At 49.9% G+C, this 19,440-nt stretch overlaps 1 protein-coding gene across 8 annotated transcripts in view; it reads right to left on the bottom strand.

Annotated features, from left to right (window-relative positions):
• Rbp6 (RNA-binding protein 6) overlaps positions 1-19,440 on the bottom strand; it is a 1,213,208-nt gene that overhangs the window by 347,583 nt on the left and 846,185 nt on the right. Inside the window, exon 1 of one of the 8 annotated variants that reach the window (XM_076319899.1) lies at positions 7,562-8,849. The exons of the other annotated variants lie outside the window; for them this stretch is intronic. The gene's annotated coding sequence lies outside the window, so the exon portion shown is untranslated. Of the gene's footprint in view, positions 1-7,561; positions 8,850-19,440 lie in introns of those variants that run through there. 8 annotated transcript variants of the gene reach the window in all.

Raw genomic sequence — 19,440 nt, 5'->3', positions numbered from 1 at the left:
ACGTTAAAAAACACCCTGTGTCAAATAGGACACGTGAAAACACTGTACAACATACCGAAAGAAAAGCGATGAAACTATCCAAAGAGATTTCTAAAATCTAAACCGACCTAATCTCTCTTCCGAATTTTACACACAAGATACTCGGACTATCGTACCTTACATTGAAAAACACCCTGTGTCAAGTAGGACACGTGAAAACACTGTAAAACATACCGAAAGTAAAACGATAAAACAATCCAAAGAGATTTCTAAAACCATCCCTTCTTCCCGAAAATAAATATTCCCCGTCGGCGACTCCATTCGCGGAAAGACTGTCGCGCGAAGAATTCAACAATTACATAATTTTCCAAACCAACGGAAGCTACAAAGGTGACGTCCCGACGTTGGAGTTTGCGTACAAACACCACCCCAAACAGACTTATTGTCCCCGGTGAAGCAAACATCCAGTTCGCTTCCTCCGAGAAAGGAAAGAGAAAAAGAAGAAAAAAAAAAGAAAAAAGAAAGAAAAAAAAAAGGAATTCACTGTCTCAGAATCGGGTCGCTCGAAGGAAAACGCGAAACTTTAATCCGGAGGCTGCGTCTTGCGCGCTCGAAACAGCCTCATCGACGTTCCGCGCTTATTCAGCAAACACGCGGCGCCTCGCGGAATTACATTTCGCGTTTCCAAGCCGGCTAGAAAAGTGTCAATCTGCAGGCAACGAAAGTCGGGACAAATACCAAACAGAGCGGCGGGGGGTACGCGTTGGGAAAACGCGAGGGAACTACGCTACGCTCGGGCTCTGTATTTGTACCGCCGCGGAGCGGCAAGAACGAGAACCGACTGCTCGTCCCCAAGAGCGTATATGCATGCCTAGCTGAACGCGAGGGATGAAAGTGGTCGGTGCGAGTCACCTACTTTCGCATTTCGCTCGTTTGTCAACGGCACCAGAGGGTGCGACGCGCGTCCCACGGATCCTCGCCAACCAGCTGGCACCCCTGGACTCTGCCTGCCGGGATTTAAAAGCGTTTCGATGTAAACAGCCCTGTTACTCGCGAATTCGGCCACCTAATTCCTTCGATCGGTGACGCGTGTTACTTCCTATCGTTCTTCCCGCGCGGTACACGCGATTTCCAACTGTCCTCACCGTTATCAGACATTTTGGACGCTCGTCTCGAGGAAGAAACGAGACGGAAGACTGCGCGAAAGTGAAGTCTGACAATCGGTTGGAAAAGGAAACGTTTCAAACGAACAGGTGTTGATCGGAGGTCTGGGTTAAGTCTGAGTTAAAGGAAAGGAACTAGACTTTGTTAGACTTTGTTAGACTTTGTTAGTGGACAACTAACAAAATTTACGTGCCTGTACTGAGGTACCGGAGATTATTTATATATGTATATTTTGAGGATCTTTTAATAAGTTTCGGTACCTTCAAAAGTATTCTAATTTCTTTTCACGGTTTGTAATTGACAGAAGGTATCGACTGTTCCATTTCAGGACCAGAATAATAAACAACTAGGGTATCACACGCTCTGTTCCTTTTCTTTTTTATTGAAAATTGATCGAACACGATATCGTTTTATAATGGACAGTTTTCAAACAAATGCGACAAAAGTTCTCGGTCAGAGGTTCAGGAAGATTTTGTTTCTCCGCGCTGAGAATTAATCAAAAACGATACTACTCCACGAAGGACAACTTTTAAGTTACGTAACGAAAGTAAAACCTTGATCGACGACTAGTGTAGCACTCGTGATACATCCCAAGACTCGCAACTAGGGTCTAGGTTTACTTCCCAGTACCGAGAACTAGTCGAGAAGGACATCGTGTCACAATGGATAGCATTCAAAGAAACACAATGAAAGTGAAACCTCGATCAACGAGTAGCGTGACCCTTGCGAAGCACCCGGAAACTCGGACATAGGAGATGTAGATTTACAGTTTTTTTTTTTCTTTTACGTTGAGAACCAGTCTAGAAGAAGATCTTCCACGATCGAAAATTTTTGAACGAAACGCACGAGTGGCGTAACGTTCGCGAGGCACCCAACGATTCAGATTTAAAGTAGCGCGTACTTGGCAGATAAAAAAATTAGTTTAGTCGCGAGAGTTGAGATTCTCGACGACGCACTCGCGAAGCCAGAAAACAGTCGAGAAAGTCACCGACTCATATTTTACTGCGAAACTTTACGACTATAGAGTCGTACGCGCGAGATTTGCTTCAAAATGGGATCTAGAGCCAACAGTGGGTGCCATCGCAACAGTGTCCTAGTCTTTGCCTATATCGATATCGTTCCACCAGTTTCAACAGGTCTTCGTCAAGACGGTCTAATTATTGCGTTCTCGTAATCTTCGCGACCACGGACAGTTGCAAACTCGCTCGAACAAAATTAATTCGCTCGTTCGAATCGTAACGTTTAACGAGGAAATTCGTGAAAGTAGACGACAACCGCGAACCGTGTCTCTAAACTCGTTATTGTTGTTCGAAAACAAAGTCCGGCGGTCGAGCCCTACAATTTGCAAAATCGTTCTCGCACTGTTCCTACACTTTGTTTCTTTTCTTTCACTTGCATTGAAATTAATTAAAGAATATCGGATTCGGACGGTCCAAGTCGCGCGTAGTCGCCGTTTAATTAATTCGAGAGTCGAATGCGCAGCAGCACCGTAAATTTTTGTCCCCCCCTCCGAACGAACGAACGAACGAACGACTTATATCCAAAACGTAATTCTTGCGACCGACTGCTGCTCGAAAGCGCGCGAATAAACTTTCCGCTCGCATTATATTCCCAATTAAAATTCCAGCGTGGAAATATAGCGACAGCTAAACAAGAATTCTCCGCACTTCTATACGTCTTTCGCATTTATTAACATCCACGCATGTAAATTCGTTGGTATAAAGGGCAGTGACTAACGCGCCGGAGGATAAATTGTTTCAATCTCTTTGGGAATGTACAAAAATTCTACGAACAAATATAACGGTGGCGCGTGTCGCGATAAAAGTGAAAAAGCTGGTATTACCGCGAACAAAGGCGTACGTACGCGCGCGCAAAAAAAGAAAAACAGAAAAAAAAAATAAAAGGAAAGGAAATTCGGAAAAACAGAACGAGAGAAGAACGTTAACGAAATATTCAAATCGATGCAAGAGCGAAGATCCGTCACCCTTTTTCGTCCCTCTCGAACCTCGTCCGTTCCGACGGAACGCACTCTCGTTCGAGGACGCGAAGGGATACCAACTGCGAAACCTGTTACCCGAATAACTCAAAAAAGAAAAGAAAAAAAAGAAAAAGAAAAAAGAAAAGAAAAAACACACGCAAACACCGAGCGCATTGTTTCATCCGATTATCATCGATACGAAAGTTCCCGAGGGTATCCGTGGAGCGCGGAAATCGCGAGGCAAGTGTCGTCGCGAAAGTGGTCGCTGTGAATAATTATGCGCAAAGCGGATTAACTTCTCTTTCGCCTCATCTACTTTCGACAAATCCTAAGGAGCTTGTAGCCCCGCCGCGTGGCGAGATTCCGACCTCTCGATTTCTCTCCTCGGTGGCTCTCTAACCCCCGTTCGAGAAAATTCCCTCGAGCGGGGGGAAGGGAGGAGGAGGGAAGCCGGTGGCTAGAAAACGGGGTCTCCGGCGCGTCTGTTTTAATTCATCCCTACCCAATAACAACCCCTTCCCACGGTCGCGTTCCCAGGTCCGTCCAGAATGGCCGTAGCGTCGCGCGGCCGCCACGAAATCCGCTTACCTCCCTTTTGCTCGGGTAAAGCGGTAACGGAACGAGCAGCAAGCCGAGCTTCTTTCGACGTCGTCCGTACACCGAAATCCAGAAGCCCCCTACTTCAGCGGGGTAGGGTGGGTTGGGTTGGGGGGGTGGATACGGGGTGAGTTGTGTCCGTGCGCGCAACAGGAGAAAGAGAACCACACCGGGCGGTGGTCACGCTGGAGAACTCGAGCCGTTTCGCTTTTATACAGGAGGGCGAGACCCCTCGAGGATACCTCGGAGGAGGACAGCCGGAGGAGGTGGACGACGCCGAGGAGCAATCACCGGCCACTCCCGAGGGTGTATCGCTTCGAGAAAAATCCACCGTCCGTCGACCCGCCCCACCTCTTCTCCACCAGCGACCAAGTTCGGCGGATCGCACGGTTTAGAAGCGTGGTCGTTCGCTCGAGTAATAATACATTTCGCCGCGCGCGCTACGTTTAATCAACAGAGCTGGCTCTTCCCCTCTCCCACGACTCTCTCCGCATCACGGGCAGGAACCTTTGAGGAAACTTTTCACGCGCGGCGGATGAAAAATATTTATTGCGTTCGTACGTTCCACGTCCGCGTCCGCCGACTACCTCGCGGAGGAAATATTTCGAGCGGACGCGACTTTCGGTTTCGGAAAAGAAATCTTCGTCGGGGCGATGGACGCGCGGAAGTCGACAGTATCTTCGAAGAGAAGATCGCAGGCATCTTCACAGGGGGAGAAGATGTTCGTGGAATAGGCGGAGGTTCATGGGTATCGATCTCTCTGGTGAAGTTTCAACCATTGGAGAATACGCAGCGGACTACGACCGCGATATTCGAACGAATCGAGGATCTATCGATTGCACGGTTCGTTTGATCGTCGGGGTACGATTGTTGGTAAATATACCGTCGTTATCGCGGCGTCCTCGCGACCGTGTTTCCGTCCACGCACTCTTCCAACTTGGCGAACGACGTACTCGTTCAACGAGATGCATCGGCGAGGTGCCGCGGCGCTTCCCGTTTGATAATAAAAACGGGACGAGGGAAACAGGTCCAGGGGTGAGCGTTATCACTCTACCCCCGAGCCCCGTACCCCGATGCCTCGAGGGAAGATTTTCGCGCGGGCACTCGTAAATTTTAGCTTTCCAGCGCGGTAGCCAGCGACGTCTCTGTTTTTGCCTTCGGATGATGTACGAGCCACTCGGCCTCTTACCGTGATATACGGAGAAACACGTCGACGTCTCCACCGCGGTCTCGAAACGCCTACTTACGTATCCCGACGCGAATTGAAACGGAACTACCGAACATCCGAGATACTCCGCAGAGGGTATCCGGACACATGTGGGATGGCTCGGAGTGGGTGTCCGAACATTCGTGATATCGTAAAGTAGGTGTCCAAACGACTGACGTATTCTAAAGAAGGCATCCGAACGTCCGGGGTAATCCGAAGAAGGTGTCTAAACATCTGAGATGTTGCAAAGAAGGCATCTGAACATCCCTGGTATTCTGGAGAAGGTATCGTAGAAACTTAAATATCTGAGACATCGTAAAGGAGATATTCTAAAAGAGTGTCTAAACATACATGGTATTTAGAGAAAGTACTTGAATCTCTTCTCAATACTGAGAAAGTAATTGAATACTTGGTATTCCAAAGAATGTATGCAAACACTTGAGGTATTCGAGAGAAGGTGTTCTAAGAAAGGTATCGAAACATCCGAGGTATTCTAAAGAAGGTACTTAAATAGTCGAGATACTCTAAAACAGAAGTAATCCAACCAAGGCCTCTTAAGAAGGGTATTTAAACATCAGGAGGATTCTAAAGAAGGCATTTGAACATCCGAGATATCTCAATGAAGGTATTAAACGTTCAAGGTGCTCCAAAGAAGGTGTTAAACACCTGGCGCTATCGAGGATACAACTCAACGCGTCAGAAAGTTGCACATCTCGAAAGGTTACCAATCGCCTTTCCTGAACCGATTCGTTTCCAAAACGATACAAGGATATTCGCTCCGATCACCAACCTTCCAAACGAATATCGCGCGAGTACAAGTGGACACGGGGTAACTCGGTATCGAGACGATTGTCCCAAGATCCACGTAACGAAGCGTATCGCGAGAGATCTCTCGATCGCGCACCAACGTCCGTTGTTCTTTAATGCACGCGGTTTCCGTCCCCCTCGTTTCGAGAGCGTCGCGGGGAACCGTCCAGGTCTCCCCCGTCGGCGGATGCACATCGGGCAGGAGGATTAATTAAAAATCTCGTCGACCGGGGACTGTGTACCTTCGAAAGAGAAACGATCTTCGTCGGGGGCCGGAGGGGAGGAATAAATTGGAATCGACTCCGAGGAACGAGTTTCTCGCGCTCGTCCGACAGAGGGATGGAAGGCCTGGCCGTTCGTCGAGATCGGGGGCGGAGGGGTGCGGACGAAAGAAGGAACCGACAAAGAAACTGGGTTAACGTATTTAAAATCGCGATACAGTGTCCAGAAGGGAAACGGAGGGTGAACTGGGAGACGCGTCCCCCACCCCCGACTCCTTCCGCCACGTCGAGAGAAATGGAACGCGCGGCGTCGGGGACGGTTCTCCGGGCGAGAAGATCGTTCGAATAACTTGCACGGAAGAAGTCTTAAAACTACACTCGGATCCGCTCGACCGACCCGATGAAAGGAGAAAATAATAATTATCGAGCGGCGGTAGCGGCAGTGGCGGCGGTGGCGGTGGCGGTGGCGGTGGCAGTGGCGGTGGCGGCCGCGAGGCGGGAACTTCGAAAGTAACGATCTCGTTATCGTTTCGCTCGGAGAACCGAAGGACTTAAGATAATAAGTTTGCTTGGTAGGGGTGGAGAGAGGGTACGAGGGAACGGTGGTACAGAGGGGGCGGGGGGCGGGGTGGAACGTAATAAGGAACTAGAGTGCGCTCTCCCGGTGAAAAGGAAATAGTACTCTCTACCCTCCATCGTCCGCTGGACCACTCAACTTATTAATTCCATTAATAATTCCTTCATCCGATTTGACGTACCAACACGGCCACGATTCTCAAAGGGACGGTTGGTGGGGGAAGGGTGGTCCGATGAAAGGGACCGCGACTCTCATCCGGCGGGTTTTCAACGCGGTGGAAAACCGTTTCGAAACGATTCGTCCTCCCCTGTTGTCGGAAGACGTCCGATAGACGACGTTTCCCCTCGTCGACGGCTGGAAGTCGGTTACGGAGGATCGTCGTCGCGAAGAAACGATATCGGGAGAAGTTAGAGGGGCCGGGGGTTGGGGGAACGAAGAATCGCGCGACAGGAAACATCGTCTCGGGGTTCGTCAACGGACGACGCGACGGTCCGCGAGCGAAAAGAGATTTTCGGAACTTCCGGTGGAACTCGGGGCGGTGGTGGCTTCGTCTCGAACGTCATCTGCGCGAAACTTTTCGGTCACTGCACACTGTCTCGGTAGAAATAAACGGCGCGAGAGATAAGGGGACGAGAATCAGAGAACGAGAGCAAGAAAGAGAGAAAGAGAGACGGGGAATAGGGCAAGACCGACGATCCATCGACGTTGGTCCGTCTCGGTCCGACGGATGACGTCCAGGATCAAGCTCCACCCACACACATGCTTCCGTCCGACGCACCAACCTAGACGAGGGCCCTCCCGAGAAAAACACGCGCGCGTAGATTCATGAAACGGTGATAACCGATCCGTGTGGGTACACGTCGATACGAGCCGCACGTTCCACCGAGACGCACCAATTTCCTTGGAAGAATGATCGACGGGGGAGCGGGGAGCCAAAGGTTCTCCCGCACACCCCCAGCAACGTGTCCACACAACGCGTCGCGATTCGAAACGGATTACTTTAGGCATAGATCTGAATGGAACCACTGTACCTTCTCGGGGGTGATGAACGGCGTGATGTACGTGGTGACCGCCGTCGTGTACACTTTTCGATGACTGCCGGGTACCGCAGGTCACTCAGTACTGCCGCGAGTACCGAGCGCCGTGCCAAACGGTTCTCTCCGTGAGCGGAGAAACGGGCCTTCGTGAGACCGTGGACGATGTGACACGCGCCTCTCGACGCGTTTCACGATCTGTGGTGGCGGACACCGCGCTCGTGTACCTCGTCACAGCTCGAGCACGGGATTCGAACGGGCGCGGACGTCGCGTACGGTTCGTGGCGTGCGGTGACTCTTGCGAGTTACCAACGGACGTAACGATATCGGTGTCTCGGCTCGAACCGTTCTACGGCGTGACGACGAAACGGTGATCTCGTTGTGTCGCGCGTTGGGTCGCAGCACACTCCGTTTCGTTACTCCGGAACAATCGTATATCACACCTTGGAAGCTGGCGCGGCTCGTCACGGCTTACATTCGCGCGGTCGCGGTGTACAACACTGGTCGCGTAATCGTGGATCGGTCTAACGGTCGACCGCGGACACTGAAACTGGAGCGATCTTCGGAGCGTAACACGCGGAGAAACAACCGTGGAGCGTCGTGTGACACACTGCCGGGTGATCGTCGAGCCGTCGGGTTGCCGGTGACGATGCTGTCGGAGGCGGTGGCGGCGGTGGCGGCGGTGGCGGTGGCGTTGGCGGTGGTGGTGGTGGCCGGTTGGTTGCGTGACCGTGTTTCTCGCGTTGCTGTCGTCCTCCTCGACGTGTGCCGCGCGTGATCCCGTTTCTCGTCGCACACGGCTGCCCTCGGGTGTCTTTTTCTCTCGTTTTACTGTTCTCACCGTGCGCGTATTTCCCTCGGACGGGCACGGGTACGCGTACGATCGGCGCGAAAGCGACGATAGCCCGCGAGCGTATCGCGTGTGCGTGTTACTCGCGGCGTAGCGCTCGCTCGTGACGAGCCAGACGTAGCGTGGGGGAGGGGGGTAATAAAAATTATTATCCTCCGGGTCTGTCCTTCGTAGCGCGTACTGTCCTCTTCTCGCGGTCGTTCAGCGACGGAGCGCGCGACGATCGAACGACGAGTTCGGTGCCGAGATGGCGAAAACGGGAACGAACGTGCGTATGAACGGGCGAGCGTGCGGGCGAGCGAGCGAGCGAGCGAGGGCGACAGAGAGGTAATCCGTAGAGCACAGAGAGGCAGGTGGTCGTTGTCGCGCTCCTTGTCGTCGTGCGTCGAGTTCAATGCTGTACGCTGTGATGCCGAGAACGGAATGGGGCGACCGTGGAGGCCCGGGCAGTGGAGCCGTAGCGAGGGAAGGTAGCGGAGCCGCGCGGCTCCTCGGTGGTGGGGTGCGCGCCGAACCAGCGAGGGATAGACCAGGGAGGGGCCCCTTTCCCCCGCGCCCTCGACAGTTTCGCCACTATCGGGCAAACCGCTACCCCTCCGAGGCGCGCAGGCGCCCCCGGGGCGCTGCCGTCGCTCGAGGGGGATAGCGCCTCTCTCGATTCTAGCCGGAGAAAGCTCGCTGGCGCGACGAGGACGCGAGCCCGGCGACCGAGCGAGACCGACCGATCGCCTATGCGAACCTTGGTGGGGGTTACGTGCGAGCGAACGCGAGTCTCTCTCCTTCTCGCTCGTTTCCTTCCTTCCTTCGCGAGGCAACCCCGGCATCGACCGACGCGACGCGACGCGACGCACGCCACGCCGCGCCGCGCCGCTCCGTGCCGCGCCGCGCCGAGCTGCACCACGCCGCTACGTCGTGCTCCTCCTCGCCACGCCGACCCAACGGGAATACTTAATGCCAGCGGAGAGCCTGACTGCCTGACTGCTCCTCCTCGCCACGCCACGCTCGCTTGACGGCGGGATGGTAACGGCCGACGTGGTAGGGAGAAACGGTCGACCGTTCGTGCGGCGGGGGAACACACGACCCGAACGGAAGGGGGACAGGGGACGCCCGCTCTCGCTCGACCCCTCTCCCTCTACCGCTACCGCTACCGCTCGCTCGCTCGCGCGCGCGCGCGCGCGCCTGCCTGGATTGTGCTCGCAAGTCGTGCCCGTACCGATGCCGAAACGGTGCATGACTACTTGTTACGCGTCCGCGAGCTAAATTCCTGGCACGATGCGATATTGAATGAAGTGTTTCTTCGCGCGAATCCGGAGGCGTTGCCGACGCGTACCCGTTGCGATATCCCCGAGAGAGAGAGAGAGGGAGAGACAGACAGAGAGACGCAGAAGAAGGAGGATGAGGACGCGTTTGCACGCGTCGACGTGTTGGTTGATTTATACGGAACGTTTCCGTCGCTTCCACCGAGAGATACGTAGGCGGCACGGAGGATCTTGAAAAATCCAATCCGGACGAGAACATCCGAGTCGGGGAATCGCTCGGGGAGACGCGTTGGCTTCGTCGGGACGCCCGTTGGTAACGTTGGTTCGTTTACAGGATCCGGGATACGACGTGGGAGTGGGGAGGGACGAGGTTCCAACGGAGAGGTATACGGGACCGCTTTCTCGATTTGATATCGTATTGACAGCTGCCAGGGAAGAGCAACGCCAGTTCCTATGCGCCCTGGCTTCAAGTAGCGCGAGCTCGTGCTTAAGGAGCCTCTGGTCCGACCAATATTGACCACTACTACTTCCGTCGGATCCTAAAGCCAGCCACTTCGACGGGGCTCTCTCGCTGGCCAGGGGCCAGCTTCCTCTCTCTCTCTCTTTCTCTCTCTCCCTCTCCCTCTCCCTCCCTTTCTTTATCTCTCTCTCTGTGTTTCTCTCTCTATGATTCTCTCACTCTCCTCCCTCCCCTCTCTCTCGCTCTTATGCACGCGCGCGTCCAGCAACTCGGTGTAAACGTATCCTACGCTTAACGCGGAAGGAAGGGGCTAACCTAACCTAGAAAGATTTCATTGAGCCGCAACGTGACTTGGCCCGCTGCCAATACTATGAACGCTACGCACACCCGCACGCCGTTCGCCGTGCGCCGTTCGTTCCCGCGGCACGCGGCGAGGATTCCAGGGGGGAATACAGGCTCCGTGGAAATCAGAATCGCGTAACTCTTGTCGCGGTTCCCCGACCCGATCTTTTTTTCCAGCGCGGAAACGGTCATCGTTCGGACATCGACCGGTTTTCGAGCGACAAAAATTTTGTGAACGATTTAACAAGTTTCACGAGTATACTAGTCCCTTTTTCTATTCGCAAAAACAGTATCGTGTGCTCCTATTTAAAGAACCGGGTAGTAAACAATCCGTGTACGACCTACCGGATACCCTTGATCGATAGTCCCCAAAGTGGTCGACACGTGCTACTCGCGACAGTTTCAATAAACACCGTGTAAAATACGTTAAGAAACACCCCTAACTTCGTAAACGTACATTTGAAAATCCACCTTGCGTAAAATTATCGACCACGAAGCGACGCGCCGGGTATCGCGGATCTTGGTACCGCAACGTACTGAACGATTTCGCCAACTAATTTCCTCCCTCGATTCTTATTTCCTCCCCGCGGTCGCGAAATTCATCGCGAAACTGTGAAATTGAATTTCGAACAATCAGCGAGGTACACTGATAACTTGTTGCAGCAGCCGGTGGTTGTCAAACGTCCCTCCTTTCGCTTTTCAAGCCCGGTGTTCTCGTTATCTCGCGGTCGGCGACGATAGAATTCTTTCCACGAAACCACCGAGTCGTTCCAGGGGCCGTTCTTCTCGGGGACGGAGGAGACGTTCACAGGGAATAACGCGGCCAATAACTCCTCTCGGATTTGGCTGTCACACTTATTCCGTTGGAAACGTCGCGCGCAATTGGTCGCGAAATATCGCGAAATAGGGCCGTGACCCGACCTTATTAGCCCTACCAACCACCCTCCCTCCCTACGCCACCCTCTGCTCGTGTTGTTCGTTCCACGACCTAGCAACAACGGCAACATCAACTCGCCGTTTTGCGATGATAACGGTTACGCGAGGCAAACCTAACGGGTGAGAGCGGGATGGAAGCCGCTGGTGTATTCAGCATTTGGCTTGCATCCAACGGAAGATGCTGAATGAACTTGGCGGGAAAACCGCACCAGCGCGTGCTCACTTCTGTCGCGCGAACGACGCGTCGGGAACGATGTCGAAATCTTCCACCGTGTTGAGATGAGACGATCTCGCGATTCTCTCGGTCGGTAATCCACGAACGATCCACGAACGAATCGCACATTAGCGATCGTACGAATCCACGCTCCTCGATACCGATACGTATCGATTGCACGGCATTGACTCTTCGAGGCACGGTTTCCAGACGTGCGGAACGATAGAAAACAACTGGAAACTAAATAACAGATTAATCGGATGTTTAATCACGAGACGAAACGTTAAGTCTCACTGTGCAACGTGTATGGAATTATTTTAATTTTTAATGTTGAGAAACATCTCGTTATGCGTACCAGGGTATTGAAACGATGGGAGATTTCTTAACACACTATGCCCCAAATGGATAACACGTTGACCACCAGGTCAGTTTTCCATGCTTAAGGATGTCCACGATGTTCGTTCAAATCGATATTTATGTAGTGTAAAAGGTAGAAATATTTAATTATTTGTCGATGTACTTGTTATTTTATGACTAACCGGAGTAACTATTATCAGAGTTCGTTCCTTGTCAGTGTTTCAGAGAATCCTTGTAACTTTGGAGCGCCAGTTATCAGTGACTGATTCAACATGGCGGTCAATGTTGAGGTAAACGACACGTCGATGCGTTCGGTGCCAATTGGAAATTCACAGATGCGGCAGATTAAATCACAGCTCTTATAGTTTTAGGCGACTTTACGCGTGGTTTAATAAATTTCGAGGCCGACGTACCGAACTCGACGGTCTAGAGGCTACTGGAAATATTCGCGCATCTATTTTCGACACACGAGGTACACCGGGGCCGGTACAGTGCGAGCACTATGTTTTATTTAAAGTCGATTATGGAACTCCTCTCGCGGAAGTGTTTCGCGTATTTTTTGGAGAACGCGTCCACCTGGCCGCGCCGGTTTTTTATATTTAAGAATGAACTCGATATTCGCAACACGAAAGATATTCGATGCTCGTCGGTGTACTTGTTATTACGTAACAATGTTAACCCTAGCGTTATTCGCAAATTTACAAATGTTAGTGTTGAGTAATTGTGAACGGTTTGAACAAACGCTGGAAGTTTGGATCGTCGGTCACCGGTGACCAACGTTCAACGCGTAAATCGATTCACGAAACTGTGACTCTAGCACATAAGTCGAGAATTTTCTATTATTTCTCGCGCACTATATTTCTGGAAATCGATTCCATAAAATAGAAAGTCCACTCGGCGATAAATCGATGAAAAAACTCATTTGTTCCTCAATCAAAGAATGTTAAGTACGCGTGAAAACACACCGTAACAATGAATTTCCAAAACACCTACGTTTCTCTGTGTCCCTTCAATTTAAAAAATTGGCCACTTTGTAAAATTCATCGGACTCTAAGCTCGAAAGGTCATCCCAATTATCGTTCAAACCCTATTATCGAACCATTTCCGAAGAGTTCGCGAAGTAATCGAACAAATACTCGGGAAACTGTTCCGGAACATCTTTCACGATCGAGTTTGAATAAAACACATTGTTCGCTCTGTTCGTGGCGTTATATCTGGAACAGAGAAGCGTGTACGCCGATCGGTTTGAGCAGTAATCGATAGGCTTTCTTTCGAAGACGTTTCGTGGCTCGAAACGCGTCCCAATCTCGTCCCTGGCCACTGGTTGTATTATGCACCGACGTATAACTTATTTAGCGGCTCGAACAGGCGGGAACGAACGTTCATCCCGCGGAAGTATTTCGACGAGGCGCGGGGAAACGGTGCGTAATAACCAAGAACGATGATGAAACTCCGCGTAAGTGTTTTTTAAATTATTACAGTCCCAAGTGCAGGGAACGAGGAAAGTTGTCCGTGGAACGGGCATCTAAAAACACGGGATTCTTTCACGGACCGTTTTACGTCACAAGATTAAAGCAGGAACGTGCGGCAATATGTTTCCACGGCCGCGAAGATTAGCGGAACGAACGCCGGGAGTATTCTCTCTCTCCTCGCTCAAGAATTTAAACGGCTGACGTGATCCCGTGACCGCTTCAACCGTTTCACAATGATCATTACTCTGGGGAGCGTCAACTGCCAAGGATGACGTGTAATCATGATATTGGAACGTAACTGAGTTATCACGGCGCAGGGAGGGGCCCGCCCTTTCCTCTAGGGTCTCAATCGGTCGGCATGCGCCACGGAAGCTTCGCAGACACGTCAACACACCGTTTATACGCCAGCGACGCCCTATTGGAATTGTACCGGACAGCGTAAAACGATAAGCCAAACTGCGTGCCCTAACCCCCCACCTCTAATTGGAGATTCGCGATTATGACGGACGAGCGACGTCGAATCGTTAAGTAGTTACGTATGCAGTTAACGCGACTTCCACCCCGCTTTTCGTTTAATACGTATCTCGAATCGATCGATCGAGGTTTCGCGTCGATTTCGTTTTAATATTCGATTTGTATTCAAAAGTGCTCGAAACACGGGTCTACGAAAACTGTACACCGGTGGACGGTTTATCGAACGATTTATCGATACCGGCCAACGAATTTGTATCCGTTCGAACTCTTCTTCGAACGCGTCGAATCGCGGGACAAGTTCCATGAAATTTTTATAAGGAACAAATTTCGTAATCGCCAATCGGAATATTCTTAGTCTTAGAATTCTATGCGTTCGCGCGCGGTAACCGAGTTGTTTCGTAATATTAATTCTGCGTCGCGTAAGTCGGTAACAGTACGCCTGTTTTTCGTTTTGTGTTACTCGAGACGTTCGATAACTTTCGTGGAAATTTCGTACTTCTTTTTTTTAAGGTCTTTTAAAGATTTTACAATTCCTCAAAGATATCCAGTGTCGGAAACTGTATACCTTTGACAAAAGAATCGTTCGAGTATACCTGCCTGCGTAACACGTGTCCGAGTGTCTTCGAGGCAGGAAACGGAAGTTTCCGCTACACCGGATCCCGCGAACGACTTTGAAAATATGTGGAGCAAGACCACCGTGCACGGATCATCGACTCCCCGCGTCGCGTGCGCGAATACGAATCGTCGCTCCGATGAGAAAGAAAAAAAAGAAGAAAAATAAAAAAAAAAAAAAAATCAAAACGAAACTTAAAGCCTGGCTCAATACGCTCCTTGGCCGAGGAATCGTAAAGGAACGATTCTACCGTCGAGTAGTCTCTGTGCTCGGGCGGACAAACCGGCCACGTTCCGTCCGAAACTTATTCTCCGTTTTCCCGGTAAATTACTAATTCCACGCGAAGCCGTGTCAATAGCGAGCAAACAGTATTTCCCGACTCCTTTGACCGAGAATTGCTCTTTGAGTCGCGGCTCCGCGATCGAACAAAAGCCTAGCGTTTAAATAGCTAAGTGCGTTTTCCAAAGCGGCGCAAAAACCGTGCCTCTGCCCGGTTACGTAACGGAATCGATAACAATGTCTCAGCCGTGCTCGGAGAAACATAAATTATAAACGAAAAGAACAGTGGAAAACTTTCCGATTCCCCGCGAGTCCCCCCGTATCGCTCCCCTACCCTACCCACCCAACCCCCCAACCCGCCAGGCGCAACCCGGGCAGCCCGGTCTCGGGCTCTCGCCGACGGTGCACTCGGTATTTGTCTCGACGACGGTACAAGGGCAGCATGTTTTCGTCGGCGATGAGGAAAACAGTCGCTCGGAGTTTCAAATCCCCCCGCATACAGGATGAACGAGGACGCCGCGAGACCACGGTGGGGCGAAACGTCGGATGGAGGGAGAACGTGGGCGAAGGAAGAAGGGCACGGTAGAAGTAAGAGAGGATGGATACTCGATTGGACCACCCAACTGCAGCGAAACTCTTCGACATCGACCCAGTTCGTCGTTTTCCGCATGACGTTGCTGCGCCAGTCGGGTTTTTGGTCGCGATTTTCAGGTTCGATACTTATCCACCAAGATACGGCTCATCCAGGTCGGCTCACCTCTTCTCCGTTTTCCCTTCTACCTTCGGCGAAACCGCCCTTTAGCATACCCTACGCTCCATTCCGCCTCGTTTTCCCGGTGTCTGGCCCCCGGACGGTGTGCGCGTGTGCATGCACGCGAACGTTTCTCTTTCTGATCCCATCCACCGGATCTTCCGACCCCGCTTCATCCACGAACCGACCCACCTCTCTCGCGGACCTCGAACGAGAAGCTCGAAACTTTTCTAAGATATTAGACGCGAGACGCCTCGACGTATTCGAGTCCGTCGTCTTCTTCGGCTCTTCCGTTCGACGTTCACCGTTTTCCGCCAACTGATCGTAGGTTTCTCGAATCTACGGTCGCTGAAACAAATGCAACGATCTGGCGAAAGCCGCGGGGGGTGTCGAGACCGGATACTGTCCTTGACTCGCGGGGTGTCGACGATTCAAGGTCGACTCGAACGGATTCTTTCGGGCCGTTGGAAGATTAACACGCGAGTCGCCCGATACGAGTTTCTCGCGGAAACGATATTCGGAACGCAAGAGGGTAAACAGAGCTATCGGCTGGAACAACGATACCGTTTAGAAGTTTGGGAAAATCCACAGGGTGAAACTACTGGAAGTATTTGCGTTCTGTGTTAGTAGAATGGGAGACAAATTTACGAACACCTAGGAGCGAGAAAAATGTAAAGAAGAGTATAACATAATGTCCTACTTGTTCAAAGGAACCTCGAATGTGTTTGAATTGTTTCAGCGTATACTGTGCTATGTAGTAGTAATATTATATTTCATTTTAAATACAAATTTGTCTATAGTGTTGCGTATATTTTTCATTTTTTGTTTTATTTTATATATATTTATTCTTCTGTATATTTTACATTCGCGTATGTTAATTTCTATCGGGCTTTATACGTATCTTTGAAAGTAGAAGGGTAGAAGACGAATTAATTTACGAGTGTAATTGGTTTTCTGTTTCAATAGTTGTTAATATCGCGAATATTCCAGGCAAAAGTGTCGTTGATGATCGAGTAACTTTAAAAAGGAATTCAAAATGGATGAAGTGACCCCGTAGTTTTAGCGTTAAGGACATCGACGTTTCGGTCGAGGACGGGCCTTGGGAGCACCGAGAGAGGCACAAGGGGCCCTGGAGCTAAGCTACCCACCTCTCGAGCGAAGAGAAACCTATTTGGGTTGTACCGACGAGGGTCTCGCTCGTCGGACCACTCGAAACTGGCGGAGATCGTTGTTTGTTTCACCGACTACCTGTATCCGTTCATTGAGAGCCCAGTTTCGTCTACGCGCTGAGAGCTCAGCGCTCTCCCGCGTTCCAGAGCCACTCTCGTTTCGCGAAAGCGGAAGCAAGATGAAACGAGGGACAGTTAAAGGAACTGATAGCGAAAAGATCAGGTCGAATACGTGTCCGCTTTACGCTAAGAGCTCGCACTAAGGTTTACGCTAAGGTTCCGAGCAGCGTTCCTGACTGACGAGAAGAGATTCTTTCAGGACGTTGGAAGATCAAGGACCTGGATACCCCAAGATAAACCAACCTCACGAGCTACTATCGTATACGAAGAAACCTATTTGGCAATTGTTGCCCAACATCGCGTAACCCCTTGAAATTGATTCGAGTTGGTTCCTATATTTGTTTCTACAATTGCAATATATGTTTCTTAAGAGCTCGTCTCGACCTACACGCTACGTGCACCTTCCATAATGTTTCATTTGCTTTTGTTCCACAAAGGAGAAAGCAAGATAGAAGAACAGCGAGTCGAAGAAACAATTGGGTTGTTCGGAAAGTCATTTCGTTTTTTTCTTTTTGGTGAAAATTAAACACTATTTTTGTAGAATGTACAAACATTTTATTAAATTATACATTCTCCATTTTGGAAAACGAAATGACTTTCCCAACAAACCAATAAAAACGAAACACGATCGCCAGGAACGTGTCTTCTTTACCGATACAGCTCGAAGACAGCACGAGCTTTTAACGAATAAACGCTGTATATTATTCAGAGCCGTGTATCAAACCGAATTTACATTTCTACGTGTTATTTTTCATCGTTTCTGCGTCCTCGATCAATTACGTTGCAGCAAATTTCGAGCGGCCCCGAATGTTCAGTTCGGAACGCAACACCGGAGCTCGTTGTTCGCGACTCGTTCCAGGGCTCCGTCGAGGTTGTCGAGAGAAAACTGAGACCAGCCCGGGCTAAGAAACTCGGCGGGGGAGTAGGTGGGTGGGCAAATAGCTCGAATCACGCGAGCCGTTACCTCGTAATTAATAGGGTGCACGAGAACGAGCTGCCGCGCCATCGGTGGCTCTCGAGGTCCTCGCTTGTTCTTCGAAGAAGCTTTGCACGCTTTGTGGTGCATTGTGCTTCGACGGAACGTTCATCGGAATCGGCGTTTATTTCACGGCAGACAGCTCCTACTCGCGAGCACTTTGGGGATGTAAATAAGCCGGAGATGTTCAATTTGGAACGTTGATGTATTTATCCGTGTTCTTCGGAGGCTCGGGAAAATAAACGCGATATTTGCAAATTATCCGGTTGTTCGGAAAGTCATTTCGTTTTCCAAAATGGAGAATATAGAATTTAATAAAATGTTTATGCGCTCTAAAAATATCGTATTTCATTTTCACCAAAAAAAAACGATCATCTTCGTCCGTTACGATGAAAAGTACTGTAAACGTAGAGGAAGGTTGAAAGTAATGAACGAAAGCTGAGTCATGTATACTGACAAGTAGGATAGGTTACCTGAGTGTTTGGGAGATTCGCGAGAATGAACGCGGAATTTAGAAATATCAAATATCTTTGTTCATTATGAACAAAAGTACTGTAAACGTAGAGGAAGATTGAATGCAACGAATAAAAGCAACGAGATTTATAGCCTAAATAGAATAGGCTACTTAATTTTTTGAGAGGTTTGTGAAAATGAAGACGACGTTTGCAAATTAATTTCATCACCGTTTGTTAGTTATAATCAAAAGTACTGTAAACGTAGAGGAAGATTGAACGTAACGAATCCAAGCAACGCGATATATAGTGCAAGTAGAACAGGGCAGTATAGTCAGCCAACGCCAATAGCAATGCTCCGTATTCCGCAGACAAAAAAGGACTTTCCGTGCTGGCGTATTGGGTCAGACGTTATAGTCAGCTTTTGTAAGCCAAAATTACTCGACGCTGTCCACATTCTACTTTACTCGTAGAACTACATTTTCCTTAATCCGAGAACGTTCTTAATTCCTTTCCGCAATAGTACATGCGAAAGCTACATTGTTCGCTTAAATTTTCGTGCACACCCTTCGTCCGCAATTACGATCCCTATTGTATCTACACGTAGTGGCCACTTATCCGTGTGTTACAAAACATTGTATTTGCTCGCACGAATAAAGCGGACAATAATAATCTACCACACGAGTATCGGAATATTATTCCGTACTTCTTTCACCGGAGTACCTTCTACCTGACAGGACCATTATACTTCCAGTCGTATCGATTGCAAAATACATATCGGTTGTGATATTACAGTAATACAAAATCCACGGTGTTAAATAATGTTCGTTTAGCGGAGAGTATCGTGAATATGGTCCCGATAAAGAGGAACAAGATAATAAATTAACGAAACAATAGCTCGTAGCTGTTCCCAATTCCGAGCGTCCCTAAATAAGAATCTACCTATATACATATATACATACATACGCCACGTATCTACTTTTGAGTAATATGTAGGTCGTGCATATATATATTTAGAAAAAAGAGAATTTGAGAGATCGATCCGTGCGAAGTGCACTGGAAACGGAGTCTCGAATTGCACTGTAAATGTCCCACTTTTTACCGCATTAACGGTAAAAGTACTCCACCTACGTTCTCGGTTAATTTTGCGCT

Source organism: Ptiloglossa arizonensis, chromosome 9 (genome assembly GCF_051014685.1).
Source record: "Ptiloglossa arizonensis isolate GNS036 chromosome 9, iyPtiAriz1_principal, whole genome shotgun sequence".
Lineage (NCBI taxonomy): Eukaryota > Metazoa > Arthropoda > Insecta > Hymenoptera > Colletidae > Ptiloglossa > Ptiloglossa arizonensis.
Note: the sequence above shows the minus strand (reverse complement) of the source record. Positions and strands in the feature narration are given on the sequence as shown.